Source organism: Schistocerca cancellata, chromosome 1 (assembly GCF_023864275.1).
Source record: "Schistocerca cancellata isolate TAMUIC-IGC-003103 chromosome 1, iqSchCanc2.1, whole genome shotgun sequence".
Classification (NCBI taxonomy): domain Eukaryota; kingdom Metazoa; phylum Arthropoda; class Insecta; order Orthoptera; family Acrididae; genus Schistocerca; species Schistocerca cancellata.
Window position 1 is genome coordinate 937,057,292 of NC_064626.1, and position 25,465 is coordinate 937,082,756.

The 25,465-nt window shown below is 45.1% G+C and overlaps 1 protein-coding gene across 1 annotated transcript in view; it reads left to right on the forward strand.

Moving 5' to 3' along the window:
• The window catches only part of LOC126191465 (acidic phospholipase A2 PA4-like), a 217,919-nt gene that overhangs the window by 59,071 nt on the left and 133,383 nt on the right, over positions 1-25,465 (forward strand). Inside the window, exon 2 of the mRNA XM_049932343.1 lies at positions 18,842-18,998. The gene's annotated coding sequence lies outside the window, so the exon portion shown is untranslated. The remainder of the gene's footprint in view (positions 1-18,841; positions 18,999-25,465) is intronic.

Consider the following 25,465-nt stretch of genomic DNA (forward strand, 5'->3'; position numbering starts at 1 on the left):
AACTCTTTAGGGCTGACTGTCATTCTGGGCAATGACAAAACGATCACAGGTGTTGCTAGATACATTTAGTCTACAGCAAGCGTCTCATATATGACAGTAGAATAGAACTGGGCATTTGCTGTATTAACATGATAACGAGCCTGTCGACCTACAAGCAGGCGTATTTACTGAACTGATATCATGATCGAAGTACTGACCCGAACCCGGTAAATCGTCTTTGAAGTTGTGTAGACAGCGGTTGTGTGCCTCATCAATTGGCACAGGTACCCAGCAACAGCTACCCTCCAAATTCCAGGGAGGCTGGTATCATAATACACCGCCAGTGCACTGGAACCTAGCGGATTGTGTGTGTATATGTGTTTGGTTCTTATGGGGGGTCAACGGCGGGTTTATCAACGCCCTTACACTCATTAAAACAAACGAATGTGGAGATAAGCGCCGGCCGGAGTGGCCGTGCGGTTCTAGGCGCTACAGTCTGGAGCCGAGCGACCGCTACGGTCGCAGGTTCGAATCCTGCCTCGGGCATGGATGTGTGTGATGTCCTTAGGTTAGTTAGGTTTAATTAGTTCTAAGTTCTAGGCGACTGATGACCTCAGAAGTTAAGTCGCATAGTGCTCAGAGCCATTTGAAGATAAGCTATAAAACTGTTGCACTCTCTGGCACTCGTAATGATCACGCAGGCATTCTATCTCACATGCGCTAAAGCAATCAGAAAGAGGGAAAGTAGCTACACATGAAATTAAAACACAGAGAAAACAAAACACAGAGGAGCTACAAGAAAAGCATACGGAAATATGACTTGTGACCAATTACAAAAAACTTGGGTGAGCCAGTCACCCTTTTAATACATTAAAATCATCTCCCTATAATCTTGGGAAAAATTTTGGTCACTTCACAAAACTTTAAAATTGGAACCACATTCGTTTAGCCGTTCCTTAAAATAGAGGGCATAACCGCCACGGCCCGCTGGTCAGAAAATAAAAAGCAGTCCAATAAAATGTGGTGCACAGTCATCTGCACGCACACATTGGAGGGTCCTCTCGCCGGAGTAAGTAGCCATGCGTCACAGGACTGTGGCCTACGCGATGACGAGTAAAAAGTACCTCGTCCCGTCCACCGGGCAAGAAGGATGTAAACCACGGCTGAGTTATGGGCTTTACTACACGGAGCTTATTGTCGGTCACTTCCAGCCAAATCGGCTTCCCATAGACGCACGACTTTGCATCTCAACAATGAGGTGACAGCGTGCAGGGAGAAAGCACACTGAAATAACTGAGGATCACGACACGCCTTCTTGGCCGCCGTTTCGTTCCCCGCAATACTCATGTGCCCTGGTACCCAGCAGAATGAGACTTCCCTCCCCAGTCGTTGTACAGAGTGGTCCAAAAAATGTATCCACTGTTTAGAAGTCCATAACTGGCAAACTAATTGAGGCAGTTGTTTCATCTTTGGTAGTGTAATAGTTTGTAGTTCCGGCAAACTCCACACAAGCGTTGTATTGCGTTGTTTTGTTTTGTCAGATGACAGTCGCCAGATAGTCAGTGTTTTGTTCTTAGTTGCACCTTGTTGCAACGATGAAGAGTTTGCAGAGATGATTGTGTGGTCTGATGAGGCACAGTTCAAACTCAATGGTACAGTAAATGGCCACAATTGCATCTACTGGGCCGCCGAAAATCCGAACGTCCATGTAGACAAAGCCGTGAATTTGCCAGGAGTAAATGTGTGGTGTGGGTTGTCTTACCGGGACTTGATTGAGCCATTCTTCTTTGACGGCACAGTTACCGGTGAGATGTACCTTCAGAAGCTTCAGACATCCAGTTTACCTGCCATCCGAGACTTGTATGGAGACGGAAGAGTTTTCTTTCAACAAGATGGTGACCCAGCCCTCTACCAAAATCGTGTTAGGGCGTATCTCGACGAAAATCTACCAGGAAGATGGATAGGCCGTAGAGGTGCTGTGGAATATCCACCACGTTCCCCAGGCCTAACTCTTCTGGACTTTTACCTGTGGGGAACACTAAAGGACGTCGTTTATCGACAAAAACCACGCACATTGGATGAACTTCCAGAATCCATCGTACATCCATGTGCAAATCTCCAACTGAATACGTTGCAGTCAGTAGTTCGTGCTGCAGTTCGGCGGCATCGTTTGTGTGTGGATGTTAATGGTTCAAAATGGCTCTGAGCACTATGGGACTTAACATCTGAGGTCATCAGTCCCCTATAACTGAGAACTACTTAAACCTAACTAACCTAACGACATCACACATATCCATGCCTGAGGCAGGATTCGAACCTGCGACCGTAGCGGGATGTTAATGGTGACCATATCGAACACCTGCAGTGATATCTTTAAGTTGGACTTTAAGCTACACTTTCACCAAAAATGAGACAACTCCGTCAATTAGTTTGCAAGTTATGGACTTTTAAACAGTGGATACATTTTCTGGACCCCTCTGTAGTTGGAGGAGGGCATCCGGAACCCAGTGGAGAGCTCGTATGGTATAACAGTAGCAAAGCGAGATCTTACATCGCAGTGGGTGTCCGGGCACTTTTGATCACATGGTATTTACTTGTGTCTCTTCCGAGAATTTATAATACAGAAACTTTCTTGTTAATCTCGGATAAATTCAGGCAGGTAATGAAACGACGGTTCATGAAGCACCTGTATCACGAACTATCAACATTCATGGCGTAATATGTTACTACCTGTAGACTTTGAACCTGTGCTGACTGAAAAAAAAATGGCCCTGAGCACTATGGGACTCAACTGCTGAGGTCATTAGTCCCCTAGAACTTAGAACTAGTTAAACCTAACTAACCTAAGGACATCACAAACATCCATGCCCGAGGCAGGATTCGAACCTGCGACCGTAGCGGTCTTGCGGTTCCAGACTGCAGCGCCTTTAACCGCACGGCCACTTCGGCCGGCTGACTGAAAAGTGAGGAGGAATTAGTTGTAGTGTGATCATCCATTGCGTGACTTCAGTGTCCGTGGAGCGCCTTCTAACAGGGCTGCCACAGGCCGCTGGGCCTTGACATTTGGCCATTCACTGCAGAAATCCCAACCAACTGGCTTCTGCTCTCTCCCATGTCACGAATAGCAGACATATACAGTTTGCGCTGTAAAGGAACTGATTATTATATTGTTAATCACTAAGTGACGATATTTTAAGTACACGCCGCCTCTTAACAGTCACTGTGTTTTCACAACGATGGATTTACGACGCTCGGGCCCATAAGCTACGTTCGCGTTAAATTCAAAGAGGCACTTGAGTGTATCATTGTGATGTCTATCTATGAAACGGCCTGTCTTTCCCTCCGCTCTGCTCCTTCGGTGCATTCATTTTAATGTTGACTTTTCTGCTGTGTCAATCCCAAGTGATTTTTTCCAAAGAGGTATGTACATAAGAACCTAAATTTTTCTGCATATCAACTAATTTTGTGCGTAGCGTCCTCTTAAATGAGTGTTTCATATTTCCTTTTATTTAAACGTCATAAAATTATACGCATCTGATCAATTAGTTACTGTGTCTGCTGTTTTTGTTTTATCTTAAGAAGATAAATTATCTATCGCTCTACACCTAACTGTAACGAAAATTTAGTACATAAAAAGTGGCAAATATGATAGACGTCGAAAACTACTTGCCTTTGATGAGCACATGGCTATGAGATTTTCATCTTAAGGCGATTTTTCTTTACGACGGTTCACTTTTTATGTCCGTGTTTCGATTTATAATAAATGCGTTTAAGAGATTCTGTCTTGAGCAAAACAGAATTTCTTATTGTTTCTGCACTCATCCATGTTTCGGTGATGTTTCACTGAAGTGGGTTTCCTTTCACTCAACAAAACACGTGGTTACTTAAATCGCTACCTGTCTTCCGCAACCCAGTCGATTTTTCGACACACTTTGTCACATGCAGTTCTGTTGTCTGTGGCTATGATTTCCCGTTATCAACCCTCCGTGAACCGTATTGGCAACGTGCTGTTTCACTGTTTACGATACTGTCAACTGCGACACATGGTTATGTGAGAGCAAAGGGAAAATAGCTTTACATAAATCTCACTCTGCGCTGACGTTACATAATTTTGTTGCCGTTACGAAGACACATCTATTTCATTCCTTCAGTGGTGATGGCACCAGCCTGTATATTAACCATAAGCCGCCACCGCATTGTTGTCATGGAATAAATATGGAACGCGTGGCAGCACCCTTACATATTCATATCATTTGACAAACGATGTAAATTAACTTGGTCACCTCGTTGAAGAAAGGTAGCCTTAGGAAGCAGTTAACTGCTGTGGAAGGCGTGCCACAATCAGTCGCTATTGTGTTATCAAATTCGTTTTATCCTTCTTCAGCGATTTCTTTTGTTCTCACACCCATCTGCGGGAGGTGTACAGTTAGTTTCTCATACAGAAAAGATATAAGGCCCTACATTTGTTCTCAACGTGGTATTCTCTTCTTCCATTCCGTTGGTGTGACTACCAAAAGATGAGCACAACGCATCGAAAACACAGTTACGAAGTTACAGCACAATAGCACACAGCTGACAGGAACCAAAAGTTGCAGTCGACCTTTTTTTTAAGTAACCTGTTTGCGCAAATTTTGCCAGTTGATTGTACTCAGTTTTTTCGCGTATTGTACTTGCGATACTGGATAACGTTGCAGATTTATGTTATATTATTATATACAAACTATATATTTCATTTAAATAGGCTACGGTAAACAAAATGGATCAAATGGCTCTGAGCACTACGGGACTTAACTTCTGAGGTCATCAGTGCCCTAGAACTTAGAACTACTTAAACCTAACCAACCTAAGGACATCACACACATCCATGGCCGAGGCAGGATTCGAACCTGCGACCGTAGCGGTCGCGCGGTTCCAGACTGAAGCGCCTAGAACCGCTCGGCAACCGCGGCCGGCTACGGTAAACACTAATATATGACATCTATTATGATAATATTGTTGTATGCATTTCCAGGGCTAACTTTTTTTTTAAAGATCATCGCATTTGCCAGTTACTTCTTAACAACTACAGAGATTGACAACAGGTATAATTCAAGTGTGTGTAAGAATTGGAGGGGCATGTGGATTGACATGATGTATGTGTATGTTTAGTTTAGTCATTCTATAGAAAATTGCTGTATCACTAGTTTTATGTGAGGATTTCTGTTTCTCATAGGAGATCCATTTTTTTAGTTTTCTTTATAATGTGTATTATTTCCGTATTCTTTTCAGTGTCTGTGGTTATGTTCGTCTCAGATTGGTGGCAAGCAATGGCCGACCTGCTTATACTGTTTAATCGTAGTGCATCTATATCTTCTCTGTATAGGGCGCCGAATCTTCTCCCTGCCTGTCCCACATAGTAACAGGAACAATAATCGCAATAATCTTATAAATTACTGACAGGCTGTGAATTTTCAGGTCTTTTTTAACAGTATGCGTACGTCTGCCACACTTTACTTATTTTCATACTGTTATTACAATTTATGTTTTCATTTCTACATGACAAAGATTCTATCAAAAACAGGCTGCCATACGTAATTTTCGTTTGTGGGGACTGAGGAGGAACACTGGCTATACAGTTATTGTTGATTTTATATGATTTCGTCTTAATGTTACCTTGGGGATTATCAATTAATGCAGGAATGTAACTATTATTTTGTATAATGGTATTATGTTTTGTAACACAAGCTGTTCTTTTCGATCTAGTCGCATTTCACATAATCTGTTAAACATTGCCCTGAAATAAGTTACTTTATGTTGTTTTGGGTGACATACACATGTCGTGAAAGGGTTCCTAAAGATCTGGAACTCTTGTCTGTTATTACGTCTAATTATTATGCTGTCAAGGTAACTCAATGCACCCCCATTTGGTTTGCTACTGTGAGTGTGATCTTGTGTTGCATTTTATTTAACTCATCTGCAACTAACTGGATTTCATTTGTGGAACCTCGAAACAGAATCAGAGAGTTATCAACATACTTTCTACAATCTACAGTTTTGCTCTTTATCTGGAAATACTTTGCAATAGAATTAATTTCTGTGCTATTGATTTTTCCTTAACGAAAAAAAATGAAATTTGTGGTAAGGTCTTATGGGACCAAACTGCTGAGGTCATCGGTCCCTAAGCTTACTCACTACTTAATCTAACTTAAACTAACTTACGATATAGACAACACACACACTCATGCCTGAGGGTGGACTCGAACCTCCGACGGGGGGAGCCACGCGGACCTTAATGGCTAATATGTATCGCCTTTCATGGAAAAATTTAGTAACTTGTCTTGAAATTGCACCCCTCCTCACTGCTATCATTGTTACTTTATAAAACATTGCGCTTTCCTCCTCCTGTGTTAGTTCAAATGGTTCAAATGGCTCTAAGCACTATGGGACTTAACATCTGAGATCATCAGTCCCCTAAACTTAGAGCTACTTAAACCTAACTAACCTAAGGACATCACACAAATCCATGCCCGAGGCAGGATTCGAAACTACGACCGAAGCAGCAGCGCTGTTCTGGACAGAAGCGCTTAGAACCGCTCGGCCACAGCGGCCGGCTCCTGTGTTAGTACTGCAGAAAGTTAGCATCGAAAATAACTTTCGGCACTTAGTAAGAGTAGGACGGGGTACACAGCCTCTGGGGCCTGCCAAACGTCTACGGGACCAAGCGCAGCGCTGCGTTCTGCCAGTGCGAGTGAAAGCTGCAGCGGACTGCCCGCTCCCTCATCTGTTGCGTAGTGTCAGCTATCCGGAAGCGTTAACGGCGCAGGCGCCACACTGCAGGAAAGCGAAATCACCCATCAGCCTCCGCCGTCTCGTCGGGCATGCAGCCGTTAGCACTTCTGGTTTACGCACAGCGACGCACAATAGTCCACTTTCAGCACGCTTTCCCTCTCTTCTGTTTACAGCTGAGTTGCAGCAACAACTAACAAATACGTACTTTCGTTCACTTCATGTATTTTGCCGTCTACCTCATATTACGTTCTTATTTATGACGTAAATTTTGTAAGGTTGGTCTGTACACAGTTTCATCAGTCCATTCTTATTATGCGAATCCACACCGTAATAAAAAGTTACAGGATTCCGCCATATACTAATATACACTGGCAAAAGTCATGGGATAGCAATACACACATAAATGGCGGTAGCGTCACGTACACAAGGTATGAAAGGGCAGAGTATTGGCGGAGATATCACTTGTACTTAGGTGATTCGTGTCAAAGGTTTGTGACGTGATTACAGGCACAGAAAGGGACTGTTTAATGTGAAAAGGTTTCCGACTCGAATAAAAATGGAAATGAGCGTATGGCATCGTTGGCCGGGAGGCCCCTACACGGGGAAGGTCGGCCGTCAAGTGCAAGTCTTATTTCATTCGACGCCACATTTTTTTTTAAATATATATTGCTCGTTGATTTTGTTCGTGGCGGACGTCCGATGACAACCGTTCAGGTTGTTCGTTGATCCATTCACTCAGGTTTTTTATTTATTTATATTTTTTTTATTTTTATTTTTTTATTACAGAGGGGAGCTAAACCCTCTGATCGAACACGCTGAGCTACCGTGCCGGCTGCACTGGGTGACTTGCGCGCCGGTGATGAAGATGAATTGATTATGAGGACAACACAGCACGCACACGGCCGGGAATCGAACGCGGGCCCGTTTGCTCGAGGGCAAGCACGTCACCACCCAAGCTAAGCAAGTGGACTCCGACTTGAATATGGGTGCACGACGGGACTTAACAAACTTTGAACGCGGAATGGTAGATGGAGCTAGACGCATAGGACATTCCCTTTCGGAAGTCGTTACGGAATTAAAGTGTGCCGAGAATACCAAATTTCAGACATTACCTCTAACCACAAACATCGTGGTTGCCGACGACTTAACGACCGAGAGCAGCGGTGTTTGCGTAGAGTTGTCAATGCTAACAGACAAGTAACACTGCATGAAATAACAGCAGAAATCAATGTGGGACGTACGACGAACGTATCCGTTAGGACAGTGTGCGGAGATCTGGCGTTAATGGGCCACAGAACCAGACGACTGACGCGAGTGCCATTCCTAACAGCACGACATCGCCTGCAGCGCCTCTCCTGGGCTCGTGATCATATCGGTTGGATCCTAGACGACTGGAAAATCGTGGCCTGGCCAGACGAGTCCCGATGTCAGTTGGTAGGAGCGGATGGCAGGAGTTCGAGAGTGGTGCAGATCCCACGAAGCCTTGGAACTAAGTTGTCAACAAGGCACTGTTCAAGCTGGCGCTCTGGGCTTTGTTTAGAAGGAATGGACTTTGTCATCAGGTCCAGCTGAACCTATCGTTGAATGGAAATGGCTTTTTCGGCTACTTGGAGACCATTATAGCCACTCATGGACTTCGTGTCCCCAAACAACTATGGAATTTTTATTGGTCGAAATGTGCCATGTCATTGGCCCAATCGTGCGCAATTGGGTTGAAGAATAGTCTGGAGAATTCGAGCGAATGATTTGGCCAGCCAGATCGCCCGACATGAATCTCATCGAACATTGCTGGGACACAATCGAGAGGTCAGTTCGTGCAAAAAATCCTGCACTGGCAACACTTTCACTGTTGTGGACGGCTATAGAGACAAATGAACAAAGTAAGAGCATATGGACTATCAGACCAATTGTGTGATTGGATTGAGGAGTTCCTAGATAACAGGATGCAGCATGTCTTTCTCAATGGAGAGAAGTCTTCCGAAGTAAGAGTGATTTCAGGTGTGCCGCAGGGGAGTGTCATAGGACCGTTGCTAGTCACAATATACATAAATGACCTGGTGGATGACATCAGAAGTTCACTGAGACTTTTTGCAGATGATGCTGTGGTGTATCGAGAGGTTGTAACAATGGAAAATTGTTCTGAAATGCAGGAGGATCTGCAGCGAATTGATGCATGGTGCAGGGAATGGCAATTGAATCTCAATGTAGACAAGTGTAGTGTGCTGCGAATACACAGAAAGATAGATCCTTTATCATTTAGCTACAAAATAGCAGGTCAGCAACTGGAAGCAGTTAATACCATAAATTGTCTGGGAGTACGCATTAGCAGTGATTTAAAATGGAATAAGCATATAATGTTGATCGTCGGTAAAGCAGATGCCAGACTGAGATTCATTGGAAGAATCCTAAGGAAATGCAATCTGAAAACAAAGGAAGTAGGTTACAGTACACTTGTTCGCCCACTGCTTGAATACTGCTCAGCAGTGTGGGATCCGTACCAGATAGGGTTGATAGAAGATATAGAGAAGATCCAACGGAGAGCAGCGCGTTTCGTTACAGGATCATTTAGTAATCGCGAAAGCGTTACGGAGATGATAGATAAACTCCAGTGGAAGACTCTGCAGGAGAGACGCTCAGTAGCTCGGTACGGGCTTTTGTTAAAGTTTCGAGAACATACCTTCACCGAAGAGTCAAGCAGTATATTGCTCCCTCCTACGTATATCTCCCGAAGAGACCATGAGGATAAAATCAGAGAGATTAGAGGCCACACAGAGGCATACCGACAATCCTTCTTTCCACGAACAATACGAGACTGGAATAGAAGGGAGAACCGATAGAGGTACTCAAGGTACCCTCTGCCACACACCGTCAGGTGGCTTGCGGAGTATGGATGTAGATGTAGATGTAGATGTAGATGGCTCAATATTTCTGCAGGGCACTTCCACGACTTGTTGATCGCATGCCACCTTGAGTTGCTCCACTACACGAGGAAAAAGGAGGTCCGACACCATATTACGAGGTATTCCATGGCTTCTGCCACCTCAGTATATTTTTTTTATTTAAGTCGGAATCTTTTCTACACCAAATTATGGGGCAGTTCATTTTAATTTCGAAGAATTTGTAAGAACACATCACTGATTGACCCTAATTTTCAGGTACTCATGACGTGTTCTGAATAGTATTCTACCATTAGCTCAGTATCATGTGAACTTGACCGAAATCGGCGGCGGGCTTGTTGAGGCAACGGACTCACATACGGGATTTCTAATCACCATCCAGGAAATCAGATTCGTCAATTTTAAACCATACTAGCTGCTACCCGACCGCAACTGTTAAATTAGTTATCTCACAATTTTTTTGTTAATGTGCTTAAATTACGTAATCTTGCAACATGTTTCGAGTTATAACCTCGTCATCAGGCGAAAAACGCAATACATAAAACATTTAACATCAGAAACGTAGATCCTAAAGTAGTTGTATTTCATCTTGGCATGTGCTGTGGCTCTTCTTCTGCAGGTAGGCCACAGCTCACGCTAAGATAGAATTCTTCAAGGTCTATGTTTCTTTACGTTAAATGATTTTATACTGCCTTTTTCATCTGCTGATGAGGTTATACTTGGAAACATCTTATATAATTCAAGCAAGTTAACAAAACAATTGTGACGATTGGCGGCACTTGAAAAACCTGTTCATATTTCCAAATCCATTTTTTCCTGATTTCGCTATATCAATTAAAGCAAATGATTGGACGGCTCCCTTGAAACTTGAAAGCTTATACTTTGTTCAGGCCGAGATTATTTTCCATTTCCTGGTAACCAACTGTATGTCTAGTCTTTATCTTCGCATCTTCCTTTTTTTATTCATTGACTCCGACAGGAGGCACTCACAACTACACAGGACACAGTTCTGGCCACGACTGACACTTGCAAAGTATTGAGGACATTGCACAGGTGCCGTTCATAGTAAAATGCAACAGCACAACCTGCATGCTTGGCTAGCGTCTGCATTTGTGTTCAAACACGTTTTTCTCGCAGTGTTGCCATATTTCTGTCCACCCCGTGTACCGGTTCCAGTACTATCATCTTCGACGGCAGTGATCTTATTGGGAAACGGTAGCTGCAGCATAAATGATGCAGGATTGCTGCCCATAATCCATACATCGAAAGCAACAACAGAATGAACGGAATACCATGAAACCGTGGTACCATATATTATAAACACTCCATGTCGGAGTAGGAATTAGGATGTCTGAGCCAACTTTCTCTTCGGAGGCTTGTTATAAACAAAGGCAGCGTGTTGTTGAAAACAAGGTGAAATTTGCCTCATCGAATTTTTTCGGTCACTTGTAATCATCTTTGTCCGCTGTCAATTAACATCGCGGTTGTCTATGTCGTTCTGCGCAATTATAAGGTAATGAATATAAAATGATCGTATCGTATTACTGGCCGGGAGACCCTATCTGTTCGGCTGTCTCGTGCAACTATTTTTATTTGACGCCATTTCGCGAGCTACTCGTCGATGATCATGGAATGGTGATAAGAATAACACAACACCCAGCCTCAGAGCGACTATCTTCAACCTGCCCGGAAATCGATGCCGGGCTCTCTGCAGGGTTGTCAGCCGAACTGATTGCTGAGCTACGCAAATGAACGATAACGTAATGACAAGAGGTTGGAGGGTTTCTCTTGCCACTTGAAGATCTTATGCAGCCCGGGATGGAGTGTGATTACTACAGAATATTCTTAGTTATTCTGATAGGGTCCAGAAGCAACATGAACAAAAAATGGTTCAAATGGCTCTGAGCACTATGGGACTCAACTGCTGTGGTCATAAGTCCCCTAGAACTTATAACTACTTAAACCTAACTAACCTAAGGACATCACACACATCCATGCCCGAGGCAGGATTCGAACCTGCGACCGTAGCGGTCGTGCGGTTTCAGACTGTAGCGCCTTTAACCGCTCGGCCACTCCGGCCGGCAACATGAACAGTGCAGTCCGTTATGAAAATCATTTTCAATAGTCGAGTACTGATTTTCGTCCACAATCATTATTTAAAGATAACGAATGGTCATGAGTAGTCTGAGCGGTGATCACCGTGCACACAGTTGCTCTCTATTCGAGTAATACACGGGCGGTTGTCGGTACGGCTGCACCAACTGACCGCTCTCCACTATTGTGCTCTTGTTGAAAATCAGAGGTTTCTCCCATTTCGCTTTCCTTTCGGTTGGACAAGTGCAAGGACGAATACGTAATACGCCGCCTATCGTACCACACTGAAACTTCCTTTCCTGTAAACATGAACGACATTTACAGCGTGCAAAAGATCAGTTTTATAGCTCACAAATATGATCGTTTCCGGGACACTGGAGCTTCTATCACTGTGATAACCGTTTTACGTTTGTACTGTTCAAAAGTGAATAAAACTGTGACAGAAAGTTGCAGCGACCAGTTCTCCTATCTCTGGCCTTATTCACTAAACTAGGAGCAGTCAAGTAATAACCCAGAGACGTGAGGCGCTGATTGGGCACTAGACTCGCATTCGACAAGGAGGAGGTTCAAATCCCCATCCGTGCATCCAGATTTAGGTTTTGTTTCGTGATTTGTCTAAATCACGTAAGGTACATGCCGGAATGGCTTCTATGAAAAGGACATGACCAATCTCCTTCCCAATTTGAGCTTCTACCTCGTCTTAAATGACCACGCCATCGACGGAACGCTAAGCCGGATTCTTCTTATTCCTTCGAAAGAGGCATACTTTTTCCAGTTTTTCCTCCCTCATTCATTCTTTCTATGTAAGTTATGCCATGAGTTCGTTCTTGACCTGCTTTCGTAAGTCACTGAAATTTGAATAGTCTTCTGTGAATATACCCCGATCTTCCCATACCACTTCACGTCCGTATCAATTGAGGACTCCCGCAATATTATCGTGCTAATCAATGAGTTCTGTCACATTTAGTCAACTCTTCATTGGACATCGCAGCATTTTGTGGTTTCAATTTCTCACATCCGAAAAATATTCTCATTCGCAAGCTACATATTAAAGTGCTGGTGGCTCGTACTCAGCAGTTTGACCACGTCACTGCTTGCTATACGAAGGCATATGAGCCGATTTTCGAGAGAGATAAAAATAGTTAAATCAAAAAAAAGTGTTGTTAACTGCTTTTTACACCATGTTATCAAACGTCTTTGGATACCTATTGGATCACCACCTGTATGACGTCGGCTGTGGATAGAGGGATGTATTTAAAACTGTTGGACAGTTAACATCGCAGGAAGAAAATCGATGATGGAATAGAAAAAGTAAAGTAGTAGAGAGGCAGTAAATATCAGATGGGTGGGTCAGGAGAGCTCGATGACTTCGAACGTAGAATATTCATTGGATATTACCTGAGTAACAGATTCATCATAGACGTATCAACCCTTCTAAAGCTGCCCAAGTCGACTCTTGGCGATGAGATTATGAAGCGAAATCCCGAAGGAACAACAACAGCTAAACCAAGACCAGGCAGACATCATACACTGACGGACAGGGACCGTCGAGTACAGCATAGGATGGCTGGAAAAAAATCGCATGAAATCAGCAGAAGGAATCACTTGCGCCGGCCATTGTGACCGAGCGGTTGTAAGCGCTTCAGTCTGGAACCGCGCCATCGCGACGGTCGCAGGTTCGAATCCTGCATCGGGCATGGATGTGTGTGATGTCCTTAGGTTAGTTAGGTTTAAGTAGTTCTAAGTTCTAGGAGACTGTTGACCTCAGATGTTAAGTCCCATAGTGCTCAGAGCCATTTGAACCATTTGAAGCACTTGCAAGTTCCAAAGTGCAACCAACTAGATTGAAGCGCCAAAGAAACTGGTACAGGCTTGCATATTCAAGTACAGAGATATGTAACCAAGCAGAATACGGCCCTGCGGTCGACAACGCCTACATAAGACAACAAGTGTCTGGCGCGGTCGTTAGATCGGTTACTTCTGCTACAGTGGTAGGTTATCAAGATTTAAGTGAGTTCGAGCGATGGGACACAGCGTCTCCGACGTAGCGATGAAGTGTGGATTTTCCAGTACGACCATTTCACGAGTGTACCGTGAATATCAGGAAACCGGTAAAACATCAATCTCCGACATCGCTGCGGCCGGGAAAATATCCTGCAAGAACGGAACGAACGACGACTGAGGAGAATCGTTCAACGTGACAGAAGTGCAATCCTCCTGCAAATTGCTGCATATTTCAACGCTGAGCCACCAACAAGTGTCAGCGTGCGAACCATTCAACGAAACATTATTGATATGGGCTTTCGTAGCCGAAGGTACACTCGTGTACCCTTGATGACTGCACCACACAAAGCTTTCCGTCATTAACACCAACAATGAAGTGTTGATGACTGGAAACATGTTGCCTGATCAAACGAGTCTCGTTTCAAATTGTATCGAGCGGATGGACGTGTACGGGTATGGAGACAACCTCACGAATCCATGACCTAGCATATCAGTAGGGGACTGTTCAAGCTGGTGGAGGCTCTTAAATGGTGTGGGGTGTCTGCAACTGGAGTGATATGGGACCCTGATACATCTAGATACGACTCTGACAGTTGACACGTACTTAAGCTTCGTGTCTGATCACCTGCATCATTCATGTCCATTACGCATTCCGACGGCCTTGGGCAATTGCAGCAGGACAATGCGACACCCCATACGTCCAGAATTGCTAGAGTCGCTCCAGGAACACTCTTCTAAGCTTAAGCACTTCCGCTGGCCACCATACTCTCCAGACATGAACATATTGAGCATGTCTGGGATGCCTTGCAACGTTCTGTTCCCATCCCCTAGTACTCTTACGGGTTTATGGATAGCCCTGCAATTCCCCCCCAGCAATACTTTAAACATTAGTCGAGTCCATGGCACGTCGTGTTGCGGCACTTGTGCGTGCTGCGGGTGCCCTACGCCATATTAGGCAGGTGTACCAGTTTCTTTGGCTCTCGAGTGTTGATGATGACGATGTTCGGTTTGTGGGGCGGTCATCAGTGCCCGAACAAAGTCACAATTTTTACACAGTCTAATTTGAATTCAATCCAAATTATCAACTGCCACGAAAGATGATGATGATGATGACACTATGAGGACAACACAAACACCGAGTCCCCGGGCAGAGAACATCCCCAACCCGGCCGGGAGTCTAACCAAGGCCCCCGTGATCCAGAGGCAGCAACGCTAGCTGCTAGACCACGAGCTGCGGATCTTTTGAGTGTAGTGTGGTGACTAATATACAGTTAATGCATAAAGGACGAAATATCTTCGTACAAAAATGTGATAATATAATGTTAAAACGATATCGATACACTAACTTTGTTGATCTCCAGTACTGAGTACGGAAACATGTATCTGAATGTAAACCATTGGAAGATGGGCACAAGCCTGAAATCGGTCGTGTGTTAAATGAAATCACCTTCCGTTGTTACACCTACATATATAGTCCGCTAGCCTCCATGCGGTTACTGGTAGCGGTTATTATTCTACACTTTAGTGAACTATTATAAGGAATACTAAGATATTGCAAGGTTTCAAGATGCCCTCTCAAGGGCTTGCACACATAAATGCGCTTGTGGGCTGACCCTCTGCATTCCAGCTCGATAAGAGCGACCGTCAATAAGTTGGTCGTACCGGCTGTGAACGACAAATCCGACACAGATCTGGAGTTGACGGCTGGAACCTACAAACCACAAGAAACGGCAGAGGTGCTGACTCTCCTGGCCCTAGGTGCAAACGACTGAAAAAAAAAGCCTTCCTCTTATTTACACGCTGGCATGCTGATATTCCGCAAAACCTGTGTTGACAGTCATAATGCTAAGTGAAATACTGTGAATGCACAATTCGTTTTTATGTCGGTTGAATCATTATTCATGTACATTATGCTAAAGCGAAGTACTAAGCATTAATGTTAAAAAATTATTATTGTTTCGTTATTGAATTATTTTACGTATGTTATTGTCGTTATTATTAAATCATAGGGAACTGTGGTATGTTAGAAGTTGGAGTGATAACAAATTATATCTGGGGAGGAGCGGTGGAGAAAGTAAGAACTGTGACCCTTCCCCATCCCCAGAAATCACCCTGCACCTGTGACTGTGTCTACTACTGTTAAGTACATTTCCTGACGAAAAAGATGAAGCACCCAGAGGGCATGGTTAGATATCACTGTAACTTTCTACATGAGCAGACCATCGGCGGGTATCTGAATAACTAGAGTTAATTCTTTGTGTCAGATGGAAAGGCCAGAAAATGCATTAATGTTGTTCGTGTTTAGTTTTCTTCCCAGACCTGGTAGGGTGTATAACAGCGTCAGATGTAGAGTGATGACTGTGAATCACACTGAAATGCCGCGTACTCGTGTGAGACAGCGTTATCTGGACCTGGCAGTATGAAAGGGGCCTCAAAGCGGGTCCCCATTTGACCGGCTAGTCGAGGCGTGCAGCATCCAGATTTGTGAGGAATTCGAATGTGACAGTGGCCCGCTGTTGGAATCCAGGGCAGCCATACACGTCGTCAAGTTTGTGGTCGACCATGTCTGATCACCACCAGGGAAGATCACAAAATTGTGCACCCAGCACATCGTAATCCCTTGACATATTCGCCCTCCATCCGAGAACAAATAACGGACTCCGTGCATTATTCTGTGCCACCCCACACTATTGTAGGAGATCGTCAAGATTCATACTAGATAATTACCATCGCACGGGTTGGCTGCCGTTAACACCACAACACAAACGGCTGTGTTTGGAGTGGTGCCGAGACCAGAAAGCATGGACTGCTTATGTATGGCACTGCGTTGTATACTACTGGCCACTGAAATTGCTGCACCAAGAAGAAATGCAGATGATACATGGGTATTTATTGGACAAATATATTATACTAGAACTGACATGTGATTACATTTTCACGCAATTTGGGTGCATAGATCCTGAGAAATCAGTACCCAGAACAATCACCTCTGGCCGTAATAACTGCCTTGATACGCCTGGGCATTGAGTCAAACAGAGCTTGGATCGCGTGTACAGTTACAGCTGCCCATGCAGCTTCAACACGATACCACAGTTCATCAAGAATAGTGACTGGCGTATTGTTACGAGCCAGTTGCTCGGTCACCATTGACCAGACGTTTTCAATTGGTGAGAAATCTGGAGAATGTGCTGGCCAGGGCAGCAGTCGAACATTGTTCTGTATCCAGAAAGGCCCGTACAGGACCTGCAGCATGCGGTCGTGCATTTTCCTGCTGAAATGTAGGGTTTCGCAGGGATCGAATGAAGGGTAGAACCACGGGTCGTAACAGATCTGAAATGTAACGTCCACTGTTCAAAGTGCCGTCAATGAGCACAAGAGGTGACCGAGACGTGTAACCAATGGCACCCCATACCATCACGCCGGGTGATACGCCAGTATGGCGATGACGAATACACGCTTCCAATGTGCGTTCACCGAGATGTCGCCAAACACGGATGCGACCATCATGATGCTGTAAACAGAACCTGGGTTCATCCGAAAAAATGACGCTTTGCCATTCGTGCATCCAGGTTCGTCGTCGAGTACACCATCGCAGGCGCTCCTGTCTGTGGTGCAGCGTCAAGGGTAACCGCAGCCATGGTCTCCGACCTGTTAGTCCATGCTGCTTCAAACGTCGTCGAACTGTTCGTGCAGATGGTTGCTGTCTTGTAAACGTCCCCATCTGTTGCCCTCAGGGATCGAGACATGGTTGCACGATCCTTTATAGCAAAGCGGATAAGATGCCTGTCATCTCGACTGCTAGTGATACGAGGCCGTTGGGATCCAGCACGGCGTTCCGTATTACCCTCCTGAACCCACCGATTCCATATTCTGCTAACAGTTATTGGATCTCGACCAACGCGAGCAGAAATGTCGCGATACGATAAACCGCAATCGCGATAGGCTTCAATCCGACCTTTATCAAAGTCGGAAACGTGATGGTACACATTTCGACTCCTTACACGAGGCATCACAACAACGCCGGTCAACTGCTGTTTGTGTATGAGAAATCGGTTGTAAACTTTCCTCATCTCAGCACGTTGTAGGTGTCGCCACCGGCGCCAACCTTGTGTGAATGCTCTGAAAAGATAATCATTTGCATATCACAGCATCTTCTTCCTGTCGGTTAAATTTCGCGCCTGTAGCACGTCATCTTCGTGGTGTAGCAATTTTAATGGCCAGTAGTGTATTCAACGAAGAATGACGGTTCTACACTACCCCGGATGACTAACGTCGGCGACTGCACCACCTACCTGGGGAGAGGTCCTACTCTTCGAATGATTTCGAGAGGCACAGCGGAGTTACTCCTAGTGTCGAGGTGGGCAGGGACCCATCGGGTATGGTTCAAATGGCTCTGAGCACTATGGGACTTAACTTCTAAGGTCATCAGTCCCCTATAACTTAGAACTACTTAAACCTAACTAACCTAAGGACATCACACACATCCATGCCCGAGGCAGAATTCGAACCTGCGACCGTAGCGGCCGCGCGGTCCATCGGGTACGACTTCACAACACGGCAGGTAGTGACCGAGGGAATTCTGACGACGCAACGGTATGTCACGGACATCCTGGGTCCTCTTGTGCTACCTCTCATACCACAGTATCGTGGTACCATTTTTCAACAGGACAACGCTCTTCCACACATGGCAAGTGTCTCTATGTGCCCAGTCCCAGTGCTCTTTTCAAGGATATCAACTACCAGTTGCAACTGTTCTGGGGCTGTTTGCCCCAGAAGAGGATACCTCGGCTTTAGGACACCCTTTCTAACCGAATCAGTGCGTGCATCCATAACTACTGGGGTTGAACGTCGTACTAATAAATGGCCTCATACTACCAAGTTATTACTAAATGTACTCTGTTTATTCAGCCTCTTCCTTTCCTCCTCCTCTTCTGGGTCCATCACGTTTTTTGTCGGGCTGTATAGACTGCAGCTCCTTTGGTTTTCCATGTCGTGGTTTTGCACCGCACCAGTGTTGTAACAACAGGTACGAGTAGTACCTTTCCTGAAGTGACTGCAGCCTCTCCCTGTAGTGACGCAGAGCTTGTACGGTGTTGCAGGCCGCAGCTCCGCGCAGCCGCACTACAAGCGCTACAGCGGGCTGCGCGCCAGGCAGGACTCGCTGCTGCGGCTGGTGCACCACGAGCAGACGGTCGCGATCATCGAGCTCGCCTCGCCGTCCGGCCCGCTGCTCAGCTGCGAGTTCATCGAGGTCTAGTGAGTGCACACCCACTTTTTTCCCTTTATTGCTGCAGATGAATGTAGCTGTTCATCAGCGGTACAGTATTTTTATTTCTACATTGTTAAAACAACCATTAAAAAGTGAAAAACAAGCGGGTGATATTAAAAAGTACCATCATGTGGCAATGGTTGTTCTTGTTGTTGTTGTTGTTCTCTTCAGTCCAGAGACTGGTTTGATGTAGCTCTCCATGCTACTCTATCCTGTGCAAGCTTCTTCTTCTACCAGTACCTACTACAACCTACATCCTTGTGAATCTGTTTAGTGTATTCATCTCTTGGTCTCCCTCTACGATTTTTACCCTCCTCGCTGCCTTCCAATATCAAACTGGTGATCCCTTGATGCCTCAGAATATGCCCTACCAACCGATCCCTTCTTCTAGTCAAGTTGTGCCACAAATTTCTCTTCTCTCCAATTCTATTCTACACCTCCTCATTAGTTATGTGATCTACCCATCTAATCTTCAGCACTCTTCTGTAGCACCACGTTTCGAAAGCTTCTAGTCTCTTCTTGTCTAAACTATTTATCGTCCACGTTTCACTTCCATACATGGCTACACTCCATACAAATACTTTCAGAAACGACTTCCTCACACTTAAATTTATACTCGATATTAACAAATTTCTCTTCTTCAGATACGCTTTCCTTGTCAATGACAGTCTACATTTTATACCCTCCCTACATCGGCCATCATCAGTTGTTTTGCTCCTCAAATAGCAAAACTCCTTTACTACTTTAAGTGTCTCATTTCCTTATCTAATTACCTCAGCATCGCCCCACTTAATTCGACTACATTCCATTATCCTCGTTTTGCTTTTGTTGATGTTCATCTTATATCCTCCTTTCAAGACACTGTCCATTCCATTCAACTGCTCTTCCAGGTCCTTTACTGTCTCTGACAGAATTACAATGTCATCGGCGAACCTCAAAGTTTTTATTTCTTCTCCGTGGATTTTAATACCTATTCCAAATTTTTCTTTTATTTCCTTTACTGCTTGCTCAATATACAGATTGAATAGCATCGGGGAGAGGCTACAACCCTGTCTCACTCCCTTCCCAACCACTGCTTCCCTTTCATGTCCCTCGACTCTTATACTTCCCTTCTGGTTTCTGTACAAATTGTAAATAGCCTTTCGCTCCCTGTATTTTACCCCTACCACCTTCAGAATTTGAAAGAGAGTATTCCAGTCAGCTTTCTCTCAGTCTACAAATGCTAGAAATGTAGGTTTGCCTTTCCTTAATCTGAGATAAGTCGTAGGGTTATTAACATGTTATAATTGCAGCACTGACTTTGGGTATGCAGTATGGTGATGGTGGATCAGTAGAGTGGCTGGACGACTAAGACTAGAGGCTTCATGACCAGATCTGGGTGAACAGTTAGATGCAATAAGATAATGAGATCTGTAGGAGGGACGTAGAAGTGAAGCTATGGTAGGGAGCTGATATATCGGGTACTGGGACAGGATACGGCTGTATTTGTTATGAGGTTTTGGAGAAATAGGACCAGAGTTGCGATGAGAGTGTGGTGAGAGAGTGGTATCTAGGCGGCAGAGGTTGACATTGGTTCAGGGAGTATGTAGCTGAGTCATAAAGGCAAAATATGGGACAGGCAGCCAGTGTGATTTGATGAAAGATATGGAGTAGCTCAAACGTAGTCATATTTTGGAGGACAACGGTGACGAAACGGATTATGTATCGCGTAGTGAGGATAGGATGTAGAGAGATATTAGGATGGTGTTGTGTTTGTGCTGGGCGGTTGGGTACACCCATTTTGCTTTTTGTGAGACTGGTTTTTTTTTAACTTGTATTTGTAGAAGTGCAAATGGTTTCGATAACATACTAGACCTCTTAACGACAAACAACTCAAAGCAAATAGAGAGGGTCATGACGGGTACACGAATTAGTGCCCATAAGGCCATTATACGGAGATTGAATATCGTTAACATTCAAATCTACTAGCAAAAAACACAAAATACACCTCTTTTAAAAAAGTACCAACTATGTAAGCGTCTACCAAATATGACTTAAATTCGAAGAAACAGTGTTGAAGGCAAATGAAAGATTTGTACCAAGTACATTAATAATAGACGGAACACATAACTATGCTACACAAATCATGCCAGGACACTGTTGCACAAATAACGAAAAGGCATGACAAGTTTAAAAGAACGCAAAGTCTTAAATACTGGCGACGATTCACAGATACTCGAAACTTAGTACACACTTCAGTACGTGATGCTTTTAATAGTTTTCACAACTAAAGTCTGTCTCGAGATCTGGCAGAAAATCTGAAGAGTTCCTGGTCGCATGTAAAGTACACTCCTGGAAATGGAAAAAAGAACACATTGACACCGGTGTGTCAGACCCACCATACTTGCTCCGGACACTGCGAGAGGGCTGTACAAGCAATGATCACACGCACGGCACAGCGGACACACCAGGAACCGCGGTGTTGGCCGTCGAATGGCGCTAGCTGCGCAGCATTTGTGCACCGCCGCCGTCAGTGTCAGCCAGTTTGCCGTGGCATACGGAGCTCCATCGCAGTCTTTAACACTGGTAGCATGCCGCGACAGCGTGGACGTGAACCGTATGTGCAGTTGACGGACTTTGAGCGAGGGCGTATAGTGGGCATGCGGGAGGCCGGGTGGACGTACCGCCGAATTGCTCAACACGTGGGGCGTGAGGTCTCCACAGTACATCGATGTTGTCGCCAGTGGTCGGCGGAAGGTGCACGTGCCCGTCGACCTGGGACCGGACCGCAGCGACGCACGGATGCACGCCAAGACCGTAGGATCCTACGCAGTGCCGTAGGGGACCGCACCGCCACTTCCCAGCAAATTAGGGACACTGTTGCTCCTGGGGTATCGGCAAGGACCGTTCGCAACCGTCTCCATGAAGCTGGGCTACGGTCCCGCACACCGTTAGGCCGTCTTCCGCTCACGCCCCAACATCGTGCAGCCCGCCTCCAGTGGTGTCGCGACAGGCGTGAATGGAGGGACGAATGGAGACGTGTCGTCTTCAGCGATGAGAGTCGCTTCTGCCTTGGTGCCAATGATGGTCGATGCGTGTTTGGCGCCGTGCAGGTGAGCGCCACAATCAGGACTGCATACGACCGAGGCACACAGGGCCAACACCCGGCATCATGGTGTGGGGAGCGATCTCCTACACTGGCCGTACACCACTGGTGATCGTCGAGGGGACACTGAATAGTGCACGGTACATCCAAACCGTCATCGAACCCATCGTTCTACCATTCCTAGACCAGCAAGGGAACTTGCTGTTCCAACAGGACAATGCACGTCCGCATGTATCCCGTGCCACCCAACGTGCTCTAGAAGGTGTAAGTCAACTACCCTGGCCAGCAAGATCTCCGGATCTGTCCCCCATTGAGCATGTTTGGGACTGGATGAAGCGTCGTCTCACGTGGTCTGCACGTCCAGCACGAACGCTGGTCCAACTGAGGCGCCAGGTGGAAATGGCATGGCAAGCCGTTCCACAGGACTACATCCAGCATCTCTACGATCGTCTCCATGGGAGAATAGCAGGCTGCATTGCTGCGAAAGGTGGATATACACTGTACTAGTGCCGACATTGTGCATGCTCTGTTGCCTGTGTCTATGTGCCTGTGGTTCTGTCAGTGTGATCATGTGATGTATCTGACCCCAGGAATGTGTCAATAAAGTTTCCCCTTCCTGGGACAATGAATTCACGGTGTTCTTATTTCAATTTCCAGGAGTGTATATCAACGGCGATACACAATCATTACTTTCACTGCGTGACAGCAACAGTAATGTTACCCACGACAGGGTCAATAAAGCTGAATTATTAAACACTGTTTTCTGTGATTCGTTCATCAGAAGAGATGCAGTAAATACTCCAAAATTCGACTCAAGAACCTCTCCCAACATGACTAATTTGCAGACATATACCCCCTAAAAGCAAATGAATTGATAAAGGAAAATCATACGCTGCAGGTTGTATACCAGTTGCGTTTCTTTCAGTGTGTGCTGAAGAAATAGCTTGGTTTTTAGTAGTCATATACAACCACTCGTTCGACGTAAAAGACTGTAAAATTTGCTCAGGTCTCAACACCAAAAACGACACAAAAGTAATGCACTGAATTAGCGACCCATACCATCGAAATCGATTAGTAGTAGGATTTTGGAGCATATTCTGTATTCCAATTTTATCAGATGCCTTGACGAAAACAATCTATTGACACAACTCGTCACGGATTCGGAAAATATTGTTCAAGTGAAACACAACAGGCTATTTAGTTGCACGAAGTAATGAGTGCTATCGACTGGAGATCTTAAGTTGATTCCGTATTTGTAGGTTTGCAGAAGGCTGTTGACACCGTTCCTCACAAGCTGTTTCCAATCAAATTGCATGCCCATCAAGGGAGTATCCCCTCACCTGCGCTACTGGATTCGTGTTTTCCTGTCAGAAGGGTCTCTCTCTCTCTCTCTCTCTCTCTCTCTCTCACACACACACACACACACACACACACACATATACACGCCCTCTGCTGTTCTTAATCTGTATAAGCGATTTAGGAGAATATCTGACCAATCGTGTAACCGTCTTATATTCTTTGTAGATTATGCCTTCGTTTTTCGTCTAGTAAAGTTATCAGGAGATGAAAACGAATTACGAGATTATTTATACAATACATGTGCATGGTGCGGACACTGGCAATTGACAGGGAACAATTAAACTACGATGTCCTCCACATGAGTACTAAAAAAACATTTCGTTTAAATTTCGGAGACACGATAAATCGCAGACGGATGAATAAAACTTCTACTACTACTGCTACGATGATGGTTTGCACGGTGTAACTGCTGCGTAGTTTGCTATGCTGAATAGTGATGATGGTACTTCAGGAGGTTGAATGGAAGGCGATAAGGCGATGTCTAAAGGCCTTGTCACCAGATGCAGGTAAATAGGTGGGTACAATGAGATCATGAGATCTTTAGGAGCTTGGAAGTGGAACAGGGATAGGGAACGTTGTATCGAGTTTGAAAAGGAAATTTCTCACGATTATCCTGAGGACTGCCATAATATGACTTGTTATGGTCATACCTGTGATCGGGATTTGATGCAGCAGGATTGGACATGTCGCACATGGTAGGGTGGGAATGAGGTAGGAAAAAATACTCTGCTTGACAAAAAAAAAATTAAAGCACCCGGAAGACACGGTAGGTTATCAATGTAATTTCGTACACAGAGACACCGTCGGCGGATATTTAAATTACTAGAGTTGCAATTCTTTTTGACAGGTAGAACCGCCACCAATTATTGTTGTTAGTGTTTAGTATTGTTACAGGCCTGGTGGGGTATATAAGCAGCGTGAACAGCGTCAGATGCTGAGTGATAACTGTGAAGGACACGGAGATACAGCATACTCGTGTGAGACAGCGTAATCAGCATCTGATGGAGCCTGAAATGGGCCTCACGTGAATGTCCATTTGGCTGTTCGTAGATATGGCAATGAAGAATCGATGTTGGACTTAATGGGGACGTGAGGGCAGACATAATCGCCGACAAGATTACGATCGACCACGGCTGACCACCACAACAGAGGATCGCCAAATTGTCCACCAAACAGACCTTTACCTCTTCACATCTGTGCCTTCCATTCTGGAACAAGTAAATGACTCCTTGAAACAATGGTAGGAGACTAGCAGTAGCCAGACTAGGGAATTGTCACCCCATGGATAGGCTGTCGATGACACCACATCACAAATGACTGCCTTTGGAGTGGAAAACTAACCAGGAATCATGGACTGCTGATAAATGGCATCGCAAAGTGTTCAGCGTTGAATCGAGATTCCGCATTACCCCAGATGACCATCGTTGACGAATATGGCGGCTACATGAGGAGGGATCCCATTCTTCTGATGTACTGGAGAGGCACAGTGGTGCTGGTTCTCCTGGCGTCGTGATGTGGGGAGGAGGATGACTTCAGATCTTGACTGAGGGAACTGTGACGGCACAACGGTACGTCACAGACATCCTGAGTCCTTTTGTGTTAGCTCCCACGCGACTTAATCGTGGTGCCATTTTTCAACAAGACAATGCTTGTCCACACATGACGTGTGATCCCATGACCTGTCTCCATGATGTTGAGTTACTCCTGTGGGCAGCAAGATCACCAGATCTGTCCCTGATAGAACATGTGTGGGACCAATTCGGATGTCAACTATGTCCCATGGCCAGTATTCACGATATGAAAGACCAGTTGAAACCATTGTGGGCCAGCTTGCCTCAGGAGAGGTTACAACGGTTTATGACATCTTTCTCAACCGGAGCAGTGTTAGCATTCAGACGAGAGGGTGTGTTAAGCCATACTTATAAGTGGGCTCATATGCCAAGTTCTTTATAAATTTGACTCGATATGTAATCATAGAAGTAGCACCAGATATCGTCATTCCCTTCTGGG